The following is a 14,711-nucleotide window of genomic DNA, read 5'->3' on the forward strand; positions in this document are numbered from 1 at the left end:
ATTATATTCTGGTCAAGCTCATCATAATCAATAAAAATAAGTTTACATCAAAACTCAACAATGTAGTGTAAATATTAAGGGTGGGTGGAAAACTCTGTTCCATGGAGTTTTTGCCACTCCGCACTCGGCTTGAAGTGTGGAGTTTGGCAAAAAAACTCTGCCTACCACCAGCGGAGTGGAGCATACTGGTGCGGTCCCCCTTAGACTTAGTTCCTCGTGCCCAGTTTATGCAGTTCGGCTCTAGGCAAGCAGCTTTATGTTTTGCTTGTCATGTGATCGTAAACACAAGTGTAAGTACTGCCTACAGGAACTTCACTCCAGTGCCAGAGCCCAGGAGTCGGAGTATAGTTTGGCGGCTGATGCTTTATCGATATTCTGTATTTTCCACCGATGAGCCCATTCGGCCTCCATCGCACATCCACTCAGATTTTTTATGGCCCCAGCCATCTGATTTAAACCACTATAGCTCCACGTAGTGATCTCAGAGGTGGCAAGTTCAGCAGTTTTCAGCAGACACTTCTCCCAGTGAGACGAGAAGGGGTGGGCAGGGTGTGACCCACAGTCGGGGGGACACTGAAGTCCTGGTTCCCCCTTCCTGTGCTCAGAGCCTCCAGCAGGTCGAGGGACTGCTCCATCACTTGTTGCTATTTGATCTCTTCGGCTCCTCCGCAGCAATTCTGAAACCTGGCATATTCTGCCATTTCTTGTGATATATGTGGTGGAGTTGGGGGGCTCTGGAGGGGCACGACTAACACATTCCAAAAGCCTGCAGATGAGAGTTGGAGCACACGGCACGCAGAAGAGGAGAGCTGGTTTTAATTACTCCACGGAATTTGGCAACGTTTTCTGAGTGAAACAACATGAGCTCCAGGCAGGCCTTGTAAATATCACACTTTTTTTCATTTTAAGAATGTGTAATGATATCAATATGGTTTAATGTAACCAGTAAACAGATAATCTAATTTGATTATATCAATCATTTGACAAATTACATTAATAAGGCTTTTAGAAAATTATGCACAATTCACCAAAATTGTAGAGCAGTAGTAGAAAATAGCAAAGATTCCAAATTTTGAAATTATAGACATATTTGCTAAGTAGCAAAATATCCCGGCTTAACACAAAGGTTACAGAGATGAGTTTAACACACTAGCATAGCTAAAAAGAATTCTGGATACATCTATTGTCAAAAGATTTGACATTTATTGCAGAAACCTTTATAAGCAGAGAAAAAAGAATTAACTGGGTTCATGTCTCCTCCTTCTTGTTCAAATGGTACATATTTTACTAGGAGAGTAGAAAAACCCCACTTTTAGTCAAATGTTCAAGGGCCAGTTTGTTAAACGGGAATTTTACAAACAGATTATAGAATATTATTTGCACTGCAGCTCTATGAGAACCCAATACTAGACTGATTTATGTGTGCTTGTATATAACAATTTAACCAAGAACAGGACTGTGGCAAATGATGTTATGATGGACATGATCATGTAATATATTGTCCTGATTCTTGCAGTCAGAACAATGGAGATCTTTCATTTCTAGAGAAGTTCAATGAGCCACAGCTGTTTCTTGCTAACAATATCTATGAGGAAGCATATCTTACGAAGGAATTAGGGATTTCATGGAGTATGAAGAAGCTCTGGTGATAAATGGTTTTCCTTTAAATAGTTTATCAATTCTGTGTGGTTTTATTCAATCGCCATGAAACCCAAAAGAATCTTGTAGCATTGCCATGCTTCAGTGCCACTGCAGTATTTTGGGGTTACTTCATAAGTGCAATTATTTACTCATGAAAAACACCAAATAATCTCAGCAAGTGACTTCAAACACTAAGGGCCTCATGTAGGTAGCGAAATACCGGTCGCTAACGGCCGATTTTCGGTAAATATGCCGTTACCGACCGGTATTCAGACAAGTGAGATGTAGGAGTCCAAAAACCACTTTTCGGTAAATATGAGGCGGTAAATACCGATTCATAGTTACCGAATTCCAAAATACCGATTCATGTTTACCGAATACATAATTAACGAATCGGTAAATATGAAGTGGTAAATATGAAGTGGTAAAAATTTAAAATGACATGTAGGAGCAGGCGGTAATTAAGAAATCCAGGAAAATCGGTAAATAAGAGTCGGTAATTAACACGGATTGAAAGCAGGTGGTAACCATCAACAATGCACATAAGCAATCCCAAAATGCAACAGCGTGGACAACATGGCCGCCATGTACGTCATTGCAAGGCGCCTACGTCTACAGGCAGCAGGACTGAGGGTGTGGCGACGGGAGGAACAAATCTACAGACAGCGCATCACACTATTACAGCTGACTGATGCAGAGATACATGAGAGGTACAGGCTACACCCCGAAACCATCATGGACCTGATAAGGGACCTGCACCCACTCCTGGACCAGCCAACAAGAAGGGTGCACGCCATACCACCACATGTGCAGGTGCTCTGCAGCCTACATCTACTGGCATCCGGCAGTTATCAGGTGGTGATAGCTGCGGTGGGTGGTGTATCCCAGAGTTGCCTGTCCCGTTTCTTCAGGAAGTTCCTGGATGCCATGATGCAGAGAATGCACCACTACATAAGCTTCCCAAACACACAGGCTGCACTGCAGAAAACAAAAACAGACTTTTATCACATGGCACAGTTCCCCCATGTCATCGGCTGTATTGATGGTACACACATCCCAATCTGTCCACCAGCTGATACAGAGCACATCTACAGGAACAGGAAGTCCACCCACTCCATCAATGTGCAGGTGATCTGTGATGCAGGGAACATCATCACAGATATTGTTGCAAAGTTTCCTGGGAGCACCCACGACTCTTACATCTTCCAGAATAGTGGGATCTACACACGACTGAGTGCCGGCGAATTCGGAGAGGGATACCTGCTGGGTAAGTAACAGTGACGCCCCTTGAAACCTGCAAATCAGAGTGTATAGAGGCATGTAACTGATGGTTCCCTCTTACTCATCCAGGCGACAGTGCATATGCATGCCGTTCATTCATCCTCACTCCCTACCTACACCCAGCAACCCAGAGTGAGAGACGATCCAACGTGGCCCACAAAACAACACGCAATGTGGTGGAGCGCACGTTTGGACTACTGAAGAGCAGGTTCCGCTGCCTCCACAAGAGCGGAGGCGCACGCCAGTACAAACCCATCACCTGCTGCAAGATTATTGCCACTTGTGCAATGCTGCACAACCTTGCCACGAAAAAAGGTACAGATGTGGAACTAACATATTTTGAGGACAACGAGGATGAGTCAGGCCAGCCAGAGGGCAGCGCAGCTAGAGTGCCAACTGCAATCGATGGGAGAGAGAGACGGGCAGAGATCACATGCAACTATTTCTGAGTAAGTGAGGGGACACAGCGAGTTGTGAGAAGTCATGACGTAGTTTAATGTGGCACCACGCCATGAACACATGAACAGGCCAATCTGGCAATATACCATCTATACAAGGAGTATGTCCAGGGTTACGTCACCCAATGGGAAGTGGCTAAGCAGGGCCACATCAATGTTTGCCCATACGCGCTGCAGTGGTGGATTGCACGGCCTGTGCATCCTCACTAGAGCCAACCCCAAGCCGCCTGCTGCTCCTGCGTGCTTCTGGGACGGGGGGTGTGATGCTGCTGCTGGTGTCGATGCGCTCCGCAGCATCCCCTGCAGCAGTTGTCGACGCCTGACTAGTCAATAGCACCCCTAGTGCACTTGTCACCTGCACCATCCCCCGAGACAGGTCGCTGCAGCACTGTGTTAGGCCCTCCTGCATCGTCACAGAGCGCCGGCAAAGTAGGGAAGTCGCAGTTGCCAGACGGTTGAGTGCCCTGCTGGTAGTGTCCCTTCTCTGGCGTTCCCGGCGCCGTGCTTCGATGTCAGCATCTAATTTGCTGCACAACTGCTGGATTGACTGGGACATGTCCCGAATGCCCGCAGCCATGCCGCCAATGTTTGTGTCCATGTTGACTAAGCTTGTCTTCATCACCCGCATGTGCCTCTGGACTGACATAACTGCCTTTGATTGCAGGCGCTGTTGCTTCAACATTTGGCCCTCGAGCCCCAAGAAGACACCATGGCCGTCAGTGGGTGCTGGTGGACTCTGGACACGCGACCTGCGGCGCCCTCTTGCTCCCGTCTGTGCTGCCTGTGAGGTGTGGGGCACAGTGGGATGGCTCCCTTCCTGGTGCCCGGTGCGGTCTTCTGGGCCCATGCTGTCGTCTGACGAGGTGTCGAAGGCTCGTAGCCTGGCTGCTGGACGCCTCCTCATTCTCACACCTGCAAGCGGAGATGTGGCCGGTGATTCGAACATGAGTGGCGATGCTGGCTGTGGTTGTGGTGATGCTGGCTCTCGGTGAGGTGATGCTGGCTCTGTGTGCGGCGAGGCTGGCTGTGTTGGTGGTGCGGCTGCCAGTGGGCCTGCTCCCTGGTCTGAACTCGTGCTGGCTAGAGGTGATTTTTGTGGCAGGTGTGCCGTCTCCCCTGCAGCATGCCCTGTACTGCATGATGTCACATCTGTGGACAGAAAAACAACATTGGCTCGGTGTCCCCGAAGGGCTGCATTGCAAGCGTCACAATAAATCATTTCACATTCCAATCTGTCCTCTGTCTCCTTGTGCCTCGAGTGCGTGACATGCCCTGTTGCCCTGTGACATTTACGTCATGGTTAGTGTTGCCCTGACTACATCTCCCGGAATGCATTGCCTGTCTGCACTGACACGTGTGGACTGCAGTGTGATTCTCGTTTCACAATGGGGGATGTGGGATAGGGGTAGGGGGGGCTACATTGCTGTGCTTTCGTCTTACCTTGGTGTGTTGCGGCTCTGGCAGAGCTGTCGGCGTCCCCAAGACCCACGACGCTCTCTTGCTCGATTGTGGCCGCCACCAGCTCCTCCAGTTCGGTGAGGGCAGGTGCCCTGTTGGTTCCACCTCCGGTCTGGCTGGCCTCCTTCTGGATGTCGCCCATCTTCCTCTTGGTCACAATCCTCAGGTCATACCAGCGCTTTTTGAGGACCTCAATGTCCCTGTGGGTCACTCCCACAGCATTGACCTGCGCCTGGATGGCCAGCCATATGTTGCGCTTTTCGGCCTCAGGCACTTGCAGGGATTGCCTCCCAAACAGCTTCTGGTGCTGCTTCACCACCTCCTCCACCAGCACCTGGAGTTCCTTGGGGCTGAATTTGAGCTTCCTCCTCCTTTCCCCTCCGTCTTTCTGTGTTCTCTGGCTGGACATGCTGTTCGTTTCCCGCTCGCACATGCAACTGCTCCCTGCCTCTCCTCTGCACTCCAAGCCTCTCCAGGGTCGGCTAATTATGTACACCTGCCTGGGTGTGGCCACGTCGGCTAATTGTGTACACCTGCCTGGGTGTGGGCAGTTCCTGGTTGGGTGGGCTGTCGTTGCACAGGATTAGCTGTTTCGTCAAGTCATGTGCTGTTATTTACCGAATCCGTACATACCGATTCGGTATTTTCCGATTCGGTGGATACCACCTCGGTCTTTTCCGAATCGGTAGATACCACCTCGGTATTTTCCGATTCGGTAATTATCACCTCGGTATTTACCGATTCGGTGAATTCCGATTCGTATTTACCGAATGTTACCGAATCGGTAACTGTTACCGAATTTTTACCTACATATAACTTACCGATTCTAATTTACCGATTCGGTACGGCTCGGTATTTAAGAACCGGTAAAATTTATTTACCTACATGAGGCCCTAAGTGAGTCAATTGCTTGTGGCAATGATTTTATCAATTGGACCATGAAGTTCAGTGCAAAGGGAAACATCATGCTATGTTAATTGTGTTCAATAGGGAATGGTTGGACTTGTAGTCAAGGGTTTAAGTTACTGGCCAGGTGCTAACAAACTTGATAGAATGGTCTGAGCTGATGGACAATGTTGCAAGTTTCATTACTCTAATGGACATTAACCAGAAAGGGAGTCTGCAAGTTCATTTCTCATTGTGATTCTCATGGGCATTGTCACTCTAAATCTTATTCTCTGGCTGGTTGCCAAGACCTACACTCATACGATTGTTGTTGGACTTGGCCCTCTCTGCAGGGTCAGGCCCCAAACGGAATAGGCTTGAACCCAATTGGCACCTCTAATTTCCTTGTAAGTCTCTAGTAAAGTGGTGCTAGATGTACCCAGGGCCTTTAAATGAAATACTACTAGTGGGCCTGCAGCACTGAATGTGCCACCCACTTAAGTAGCTTTTTAAAACATGCCTCAAGCCTTCCATTGGTGCTTTTTTATGCAGTTTAAACTGCCGTTTCGACCTGGCAGATGAACCTTTTGCCAGGCCTAAGCCTTCTTTGTTAGTATGTTTATGTCATAAGGTTGGCCCTAAACATCTCATAGGGCAGGGTACAGTGTATTTAAAACGTTGGGCTTATACTTTTCGATTTTCACTACTGCAAGGCCTAACTCTCCATTAAGATGACATTGGGTTACCCTATTGTACCCCCAGACAACCTGGGATACGCGCAGGAATGCAGTATATTCCAGGCTTGAAACATTTCTTCCACTTTAAAGGGGGCACCAGGTATAAAAATAGGAGCCTCAGACCAACTCTTCCATTCACTTGCTTGCTACCTGAAGGTAGTCTTGTGTCCTCCGAGGGCTGCCCTGCTGCTTGAGACCTGCTTTTCACCTTGCACCCAGGACTAATGGAGTGTCTGCAAGGGCTAGTTGGCTAGTCTCCTGATCAGAGCTTCAGGGACAGAAAGGAGTCCAACCATCTTGAGCGAATCCTGACACTCTAAGTGGTGCCCATTCAGTGGAAGTAGGAATAAATGTGCTGCACCACCCTAACTGAATGTTACACCAAATCTGAGGTGAAGGGACACGAAGCGACGCAAAGCAACGTTGCACAGACCACTCCCCAGGTATAAAAGATACATTCTTCAGTGGGTCACACTTGGTCCTGTGTATGGCCTGTGCTCCATAGCAACAGTCTGAACTTGTGACTTTGCCCCAGTCTAGTGCAACCAGATACCTTCAGTTGGCGCTTTGTGCCATTTGGCGCTACCTTTATCTAAATCTTTAAAATTGCATGTCTCCATTTCTACTAATTGGATTTTTGTTATTTTAATGTCATTTATTTATTGAATTATACTTTATTTTTCTGAATTGGTATGGGATTTTCCAGGTGTCATGTTTTCACTTTATAACTGTTTGTGTGCTCCATAAATAATTTATATATTGCGTCTAATTTAAGCCTGACCGCTTTTGTGCCAAGCTACCAGATGGTTAATCGCAGGTTAATTTAGTGACTTTTGTCATCCACCCTGACAAGGATTGTAACTGTTGCTTGAGAAGGGCTCACACCACCCTCAACCCACAACCCACAACCCAATTTCTCACAATTGTGTATTAATAAATTGCACTTGTCTGCCATTTCACTTTTAGCGTAGCTCAAGTCACCGAACCTGAGAGCAATGATTACGGGTGCATGTCAATTAGTCAATAGTATTATATTCTGGTCAAGCTCATTATAATCAATAAAAATAAGTTTACATCAAAACTCAACAATGTAGTGTAAATATTAAGGGTGGGTGGAAAACTCTGTTCCATGGAGTTTTTGCCACTCCGCACTCGGCTTGAAGTGTGGAGTTTGGCAAAAAAACTCTGCCTACCTCCAGTGGAGTGGAGCATACTGGTGCGGTCCCCCTTAGACTTAGTTCCTCGTGCCCAGTTTATGCAGTTCGGCTCTAGGCAAGCAGCTTTATGTTTTGCTTGTCATGTGATCGTAAACACAAGTGTAAGTACTGCCTACAGGAACTTCACTCCAGTGCCAGAGCCCAGGAGTCGGAGTATAGTTTGGCGGCTGATGCTTTGTCGATATTCTGTATTTTCCACCGATGAGCCCATTCGGCCTCCATCGCACATCCACTCAGATTTTTTATGGCCCCAGCCATCTGATTTAAACCACTATAGCTCCACGTAGTGATCTCAGAGGTGGCAAGTTCAGCAGTTTTCAGCAGACACTTCTCCCAGTGAGACGAGAAGGGGTGGGCAGGGTGTGACCCTCAGTCGGGGGGACACTGAAGTCCTGGTTCCCCCTTCCTGTGCTCAGAGCCTCCAGCAGGTCGAGGGACTGTTCCATCACTTGTTGCTATTTGATCTCTTCGGCTCCTCCGCAGCAATTCTGAAACCTGGCATATTCTGCCATTTCTTGTGATATATGTGCTGGAGTTGGGGGGCTCTGGAGGGGCACGACTAACACATTCCAAAAGCCTGCAGATGAGAGTTGGAGCACACGGCACGCAGAAGAGGAGAGCTGGTTTTAATTACTCCACGGAATTTGGCAACGTTTTCTGAGTGAAACAACATGAGCTCCAGGCAGGCCTTGTAAATATCACACTTTTTTTCATTTTAAGAATTTGTAATGATATCAATATGGTTTAATGTAACCAGTAAACAGATAAACTAATTTGATTATATCAATCATTTGACAAATTACATTAATAAGGCTTTTAGAAAATTATGCACAATTCACCAAAATTGTAGAGCAGTAGTAGAAAATAGCAAAGATTCCAAATTTTGAAATTATAGACATATTTGCTAAGTAGCAAAATATCCCGGCTTAACACAAAGGTTACAGAGATGAGTTTAACACACTAGCATAGCTAAAAAGAATTCTGGATACATCTATTGTCAAAAGATTTGACATTTATTGCAGAAACCTTTATAAGCAGAGAAAAAAGAATTAACTGGGTTCATGTCTCCTCCTTCTTGTTCAAATGGTACATATTTTACTAGGAGAGTAGAAAAACCCCACTTTTAGTCAAATGTTCAAGGGCCAGTTTGTTAAACGGGAATTTTACAAACAGATTTTTAAAAATGAATATCCACTCTAAATAAGGGAAGGTAACGTATTCTGATTTGAATATCAAGTACTGTGCAGACAAGAGTTTTTCAAATATATAGAAATGAATGAAGTCCTTCACCAACAATATTATACTCTCTAATACATGTGATCATTGATATTTGTATTGTGGAGGAGTTAGACCACACATTTGAGCAGCCAAAAGAAATCAAGATTGTGCAAATATGACAGAGATACATAGCTTGCTCGATTTTCCATCTGTCAGGATTTATGAAGGAATAGGATGGGACGATTATATCTGTTAGAAATTGGATTATTATTTGGGGCAGGTGACTATCCACCTCGACCAATAACCACAACCCATGTCAGGGTTATTCATCAAGGTGACCCCCTCAAACTCACTAAATTACTTTGAGCTCAAACCCATGGTAGCTATGGGTCAGAGCATACAGGCTTAACTTAGAGCAATATGTAAAATATTTATGCAGTACCAAAACAGTTATAAAGTCAAAATGCAAAACAATAAAAATCCCAAACTGAATTAGAGAAATAGATTAATGACATCAAATAGGGAAGAGGAGTTGGCATAATGGCTAGGGCGGTCAACCTCGAATCTGCGGAACCGGGTTCGAGTCTCGGCAATGACGCTGGGCAAATCACTTAATCTCCCCATGCCTAACAAACATGAATGTGTCCTCATGTAACGTAACTGGTGCTATGTAAAGCACTCTGATACCCGATACCGGGTCAAGTTCGCACTGTATGAACCCCTGTAAAAAAAAAAAATTGACAAAAATCCAATAAGGGAACCCGATGGTGAGCATTTTTTTCATTTTTAAGTAAGAATTACGTGAAGAAGCACAACGTGCCTAAAATAACCAATGGTTTCAGTAAACCAGGATCTAGGCACAATTTGAGGCTGACCACAATGAAGTGCAGGTCAGATACACCAACCATGCTTGTCCTGGTCATAGATTTTACCTTCTGACATATCCCTTTAGGTCCCAATCCATCATTGGAGTGCACTTCTAAAGCCCGTCTAGACCTCAGGGAAGCACTTAGAGACACACAGAGTATTAGGCAGAGGTCAACAGCAAAGTCCTCACCAGGTCCTGTTTCCAGTAGTCAGCTTGTGTATACTTTCAGCTTGAACAAGAGGTCAGCCTTATGTCTTCTACAGTCCACTTCTTTGTCTAGTCCTTCAAGGCTTCTCACAGGTCATAGACAGTAGGCCCAGTTATCTTCTGTTCTTCCTTAATTTCAGAAAGTGTTCTGAAGTGTGTGCCTGGACATGCCAAATTTGTGCCTGGCACTAGCTAGTGGGTGGCAGTGATTCATGGGCACACTCTAACCAATGGAGTAAAAGTCCCTGAGGCCAACCCTACATAGTTTGGGCATTTTCAAGATTGTAAAGGTCTTTGACCAGACTAAACTTGGACTCTAAGCACTGTGTGTGTGTGTGTGTGTGCGTGTGTGTGCGTGTGTGTGTGTGTGTGTGTGTGTAGGAGTGTAGTATGGTATGCCTGGTGTCCTCCCACATTTAACACTAAAATCCGTTATGAAGCAGACACTGTACCCTCAAAAAAACAAGAGACAGAAGTCTGGCAGGACAAAAGCAGGGTTTTCAATCAGCCAGACTCAGCGTTGTTAATTCAGATTTGATTTAGTCAAACCAGGGAATTTTCATGCCTCTCTTCTGTAGCGGCTTCTACCAAACAGTTGGCGTGGGGGAAAGTTGACAGAATAAAAAAAAACACTTACCTAGATATGGCTGGCCATCTGCTGCCACCTCTTGTCTGTTCTCTTCTTTTCTCCCGGACAGCAGGAACCTGAAAGCACACAGCCTCACAGACTCCCCTGATCAATCACAATGCTGCCTTACAGCATTGTGATTGGTCTGAGCACCGTGGTTCAGCACTCAGACAGGGGCCTGTCCACCTGTAATGCAGCCATGGTGGAGAACATGGAAAGTGCGCATGACCCAGGAGGGCTGGCCTAACTGTAATGCACACTTAGGAAGCGCCTACCACTCCTCTCCCAGCTGTAAACAGCCCTGCTCCACCCTGCCCCAAAACCAACTGAGCCAGTACGGTTAAATAAAGTGGTAATAACGTTGCATTATTATCAATTTATTTTTCCATTTTGAATTGCTCAGTAGGGTGACGCTCCGCCACTGCCCCTCTCACACCCGAGGCAGTTAATCAATGATCTCTTGATTCAACAGAGGATGTGGATTTGCCCAGATAGAACACCACAAAAGCATGGAAGCCAACTTAATGGTATTTTTGGCATACTCCAACCCAAACTCTGAATTTATAATATAGGTGGGGCATGCAGGAGGGACACCCAAAACTCACCTAAGCACCTTATTTTGCTCCACTTGGAGGGGACTTATGTTAGAGTATCCCCAAATTCTTAAGCCATACCTAAGGGCTGGGAGACACTTCTTCTTATAAACTTCCAGGAGGGAGGGCTACAGGTTTTTTGACCTATGCGTTTTACCAAATAAAAAATGTAGGCCACCGAGCATAAGAATTTCTGCCTCACCTTGGAAATACATGATACCCAATTGCTCCTAGCATCCATAACTACTCCCAAGTATAAAAAATCTTCAGTCTAGGCAACAGGTTGAATTTGTAAATGGGTGCCCTCATCTTCTAATTTCTGGGCTTGCAAACTATAATAAAAGTCTTTGTTTGCCTAGTAACCAGTCCCAATGTACCCATAAAAGATACAAATTATTTTAATAAAACATTAAGACCAGTAAGAGTTCTAGATAATAACACCGTGTCATCTGCATATAATAAAACTAGGAACTTTTTTCTACCAATAGAGAGGACGTCCAATACTGTATTTGAAAGGGCTGCACCAAGGACGTTGATATACAAAAGGAACAAAATGAGAGCCTGGACGCAGACCTGCTGCACACCTCTCCCTAGCTTAAAGATATCTGTTTATTTGCCTGATGGACCAAACCTCATTGACGCTGACAAGTCATAATGAAGGGCTCTCAAGAACTGGACCAGATCATCGTCCATCTCTAGGTCAGATAAGATCTCCCATAATTTCAACCTGACCACGTGTTGAAGGTATAAGAAAGATCCATGAAGGTCAGGCAGAGGGTGCCCTGCCTTGCGACAGTATATTTACTGACCGTGGTGGCTAGTGAATAATTCCATGCTATTTTGTTTATTTCTTGTATTTACGCAACAATTCGTTTTGCTTTGAGAAACCTATAAGGACTGTAATTTATGCAATTTGACTGTCACCTTTTGACTAACTCACTCTATCCAAAGCATGTGAACTCCATCATAGTCATTCTTCTATGTCTAGTCCTTTCTCCCTTCAATAACAAAAAAAAATTCTTACAGGGATTTAATTCCCCTACAATTCCTCAATAAAAGATTTAGACATATCCCTCCGCCATCACTGCCTATTCGACATTGCTCCAAGTGGGCCCTAGAGATGTATTCCAAGTCACATTTTGACAAACAACCATTTTTACTGTTTTCATTGTTTGTGTCACTTAGGATTCAATAATGTCCGGATAGTGGTGGTCTGTACTGTTTCAAATCTTGACCCGTGATTGTTTGCACAGGATCGCATAGTGGGATTTTCCAGTTACCCAACTACCTCCAACTTATAGGCAGTATTTTTCTTTTGTAAGCAGACTGTACAATCCAAGCCCCTGTGTCACCTCCGGAATGATTAGGTCTCTCTATCAAAGCAGCCTTCCTCATCAGGCCCTTGCACTACTCATAAGCATTGTACGCACTCTCACTCATGGGTTAAGTTGATATTTACTATGAGTGTTATATATTCATTATGACCAGTAACACAGCTGACATTTACTGACAGGTCATCCTCCCATGACCCGCTGAGTATTATTTAGTGTGTTGTTCTTTCAGCCATCCATTAAGACTGTGTCCATGAGTCTTTGGTCACTTGATCTACTACAAGTTCTCCAACTGAAATCATGGTCTTCCCGTTCCCACTCTTTATTTTTTACTATCTAATAAACTTTTAGCCTGTTTCTTTCACCTAGGTGTCCTTCATCCCATCAGTCCTAATGAGACTTCAATACGCCATTGGCAATACCACACACATACTTAGGAAATTGATGTCTACAATTAGACGAGGTAAATAAAGCGTTGGCAAATTACCAGTTCTAGGATGTGTGTTTCTTGTATGTGCCCGCTCTAAATGTTTGACATACTTATATAATTTTTTTTCTCTTTTGTGTTATCACCGGTGCAAAAACAGTTAAATTCTTCTGTCTCTCTATCCTACGCTAACTTCTAAAAAGCATTTTCTGAATAATGTATTTGTTCTTGCTGTTCATGTATAAAAAACGTATTATTACTGAGTGTTTTTAGAAAATAGTGTCTGATAAGATAACTACCACTGGCCCCACTGGCTAAGCAATATGTCTTGTCTTTGCAAACTGTTGTGAAGGTTATTTTATTATTTTGTATTTCAAGCATATGTCACAAAATGAAAAGCAAAATATTATGCAGTTACTTAGGCATGGCAGTCAAATGCTTGTGATAAATATTTTAAATAGTGACTGATATGGCTATTTTGCTAATGATAACGATTAAATCAAGCACTCAAACTCTGGGCCAAGTCAATGTCACATTGTCATTTAAACACTTTATAACAGCACATAAATAGGCATCACAAGTGCATCTGAAATAAAAGCTGGTATTTAAAGCTAATATAAAAGTAAATAAAATAAAACACACTTTGAAGCAGATCTGTCCATGAAAAGAAAGGAACTATTTTTAGGTGGATGTGAACAACATGTTCATGCTGTGTGAAGTAACTCAAAGTGAAGGGAGCCAATGGGTAAAAAGATCTGACACTTGGCCATATATAGGATGCTGTGGTGGATGGAAGCAAAAAAAGAATGTCATTTCAACAGACCCATGGACAATACCCACTGACTAATAAGCCCCTCTGTGTATAGCATGTATCATTTTTGGAATAATCATTAGTCTGACTCAGAGAGCTCAAAGACCAGCTATAAAAATTATGGGTACACAATAATTTTTTACAACTTACTGAAGATAAGGCAGTCAAAAAATAGGAGGAACCGTTACAAATAAAAGTTAAACCCAAGACTGAATGCTTGGTATTTATCACCAAATTCTTGAGGCAAAGCCCTCAAATTTAGAGAATTATGGTTAAATTCTTAAGGACATACCAAACAGGGAAATAAGGAACTGGTAAACAACTAACAAATTAGCTCAGTTGCCTGCTTAATCTGATGTCACTGTAATAGTATATCAACATAAACTATAGTTCACTTGGGATAGCCAATAATAATATATAAGAGAGTCAAAAACCAATGTGCGATATACCCGTACAAAAGAAAACATTTAAAAATCATGAATTTTCCACCTGCAATTTCAAGAAATGTATTTGCTATTTGAAGTGCCCTTGTAGGAAACTATAAGATGTTGTAACTGAGTACAACATTAAAATTCACTTTAATGAGCATAAGTAGCGCACTTCATATTCCAAATTTGGATATTTCTTTCCAAGTCATCTTTTTTACAGGAGACATATATTTCAGAAGGAGCACTAGTAATGCACCACAGTATCATGTTAAATCAAGAGATCTATGCACAGAATTGTCTCTATCTCAGCTCTGCGCCCAACTCTCCTTCATGGACACCCATCCTTCAATGAATGCTCAACCCACTTCGGGTGCCAAACACACATTTTATGTTTTATTTTATTTTATACATTTTTTGTGGCACTGCTGTTCTCTTGTGGTACCCTCAGTTCAAGCTTCAACCCCAAGGCACCTATAGGATGAATTTGTTTTTTGTATTCTGGCCCCTCTTGATCCCTCGCATA

Source organism: Triturus cristatus, chromosome 12 (genome assembly GCF_964204655.1).
Source record: "Triturus cristatus chromosome 12, aTriCri1.1, whole genome shotgun sequence".
In the NCBI taxonomy this organism is placed as follows: domain Eukaryota; kingdom Metazoa; phylum Chordata; class Amphibia; order Caudata; family Salamandridae; genus Triturus; species Triturus cristatus.